The sequence below is a fragment of the Lepidothrix coronata genome, unplaced genomic scaffold, assembly GCF_001604755.1.
Source record: "Lepidothrix coronata isolate B3197 unplaced genomic scaffold, Lepidothrix_coronata-1.0 Scaffold147, whole genome shotgun sequence".
NCBI classification, from domain to species: domain Eukaryota; kingdom Metazoa; phylum Chordata; class Aves; order Passeriformes; family Pipridae; genus Lepidothrix; species Lepidothrix coronata.
Genome location: NW_016690327.1, coordinates 495,023 through 497,898, shown reverse-complemented (window position 1 = coordinate 497,898; position 2,876 = coordinate 495,023).

Here is a 2,876-nt window from a genome sequence, read left to right as displayed (position 1 = left end):
GCAGGTGTGACACCACAGACAGGGGTGACACCACAGACAGGGGCAACACTACAGACAGGGGTGACACCACAGACAGGGGTGACACCACAGACAGGGGTGACACCACAGACAGGGGCGACAGGGTGACACCGCAGCTGCCATGGGGTGCCAGGAGTGCCACCACGTCCAGGGGGTGCCACCAAAACCGGATCTGCCACCACGGCCCAAGTGTGTCACCGCATGCAGATGAGTGGCTGGGGACACGTGTGCCACCACAGTGACATGTGCCAACACAGTGACATGTGCCAACACAGTGACATGTGCCAACACACACAGAGACATCACTGAATGTGTGTGTGTTTATGTGTGTATAGACATGGGATGCCCGTTTGTGTGCACGTATACATGTATAGATACACACACACACGTATAAATATATATATTTTTATATACACAGGGTGCCTGTTACTCTGTGTGTGTACATACAAACACATACCTGTATATATTTATGTATTTATGAGTGTGTATGTATATGTATATGCATGTGGGATGCCTGTTTGTGTGCACAAATGCATGTGTAGATACACACACACACATATAAATATATATATTTTTATATACACAGGGTGCCTGTTACTCTGTGTGTGTACATACAAACACATGCCTGTATATATTTATTTATTTATGTGTGTGTATGTATATGTATATGCATGTGGGATGCCCGTTTGTGTGCACAAATGCATGTGTAGATACACACACACATATAAATATATATATTTTTATATACACGGGGTGCCTGTTACTCTGTGTGTGTACATACAGACACACTCCTGTATATATTTATATATTTATGTGTGTATATATGTGTATATAGACGTGGGGTGCCTCTGTGTGTGCACATATACATGTATAGATACATATGTACACATATAAATATATATATACATATATATATGTTTATATCCACAGGGGTGCCTGTTATTCTGTGTGTGTACATATAGACACACACCTGTATATATTTATATATTTATGTGTGTGTATATACACTTGGGGTGCGTGTTTCTGTGCACGTATACATGTATAGGTACACACACACATATATAAATATATATATATAAATATATAAATATATATATATAAATATATATATATAAATTTTTTATATTATAAATAATTATAAATAATATTACTATATATTATATAATATATATTATTAGATAATATATAATATATATATTACATCATATATAATTATATAATATATAATATATATTTATATATTAATATATATTATTAATTAAAAATATAAATATATAATAGATATTTACATATAATATAATATATGCAATTATATAATATATAATTATATAATATATAATTATATAATATACATTATATAATATTATAAAATATATATAAAATCAATATTATTATAAATAATTATATTATTATATATAAATATTATATATAATATATAAATATATATATAAAAATATATATATATAAAATATATATATATATATGTTTATATCCACAGGGGTGCCTGTTGCTCTGTGTATGTACATATAGACACACCCCTGTATATATTTATATTTCTGCATGTATGTATANTGCAGATGAGTGGCTGGGGACACGTGTGCCACCACAGCCAGGTGTGCCACCACAGTGACATGTGACAACACAGTGACATGTGCCACCACACGCAGAGACATCACTGTGTGTGTGTTTATGTGTGTATAGACATGGGATGCCTGTTTGTGTGCACAAATGCACGTGTAGATACACACACACACGTATAAATATATATATTTTTATATACACGGGGTGCCTGTTACTCTGTGTGTGTACATACAAACACATGCCTGTATATATTTATGTATTTATGAGTGTGTATGTATATGTATATGCATGTGGGATGCCCGTTTGTGTGCACATATGCATGTGTAGATACACACACACGTATAAATATATATATTTTTATATACACGGGGTGCCTGTTACGCTGTGTGTGTACATATAGACACGCACCTGTATATATTTATATATTTATGTGTATGTATATACACTTGGGGTGCGTGTTTCTGTGCACGTATACATGTATAGGTACACACCCACATATATAAATAAATATATATTTTATATATATAAAAATATATAAATTATTTATATTATAAATAATTATAAATAATATTATTATATATTATATAATATATATTATTATATATTATATAATATATTACATATTATTATATAATAAACAATATATAATATATAATATTACATATATAATAATATAATATATAATATATAATATATTAATATATTATTAATTAATTAATAATATAAATATAATATATATTAATATATAATCTAATATATACAATTATATATTATATAATTCTATATATATTATATAATATACATTATATAATATTATATAATATATAATTACAAATAATATTATTTATATTATAAATAATTATATATAAATATTATATATAATATATAAAAAAATATATATATAAATATATATATAGGGAAAAAAAATATATATGTTTATATCCACAGGGGTGCCTGTTGCTCTGTGTATGTACATATAGACACACCCCTGTATATATTTATATTTCTGCATGTATGTATATGTATGTACACATGGGGTGCCTGTTTGTGTGCATGTATAGGTACACACACACATATAAATATATATATAGGGAAAAAAAATATATATGTTTATATCCACAGGGGTGCCTGTTGCTCTGTGTATGTACATATAGACACACCCCTGTATATATTTATATTTCTGCATGTATGTATATGTATGTACACATGGGGGGCCTGTTTGTGTGCATGTATAGGTACACACACACATATAAATATATATATATATATATATATTT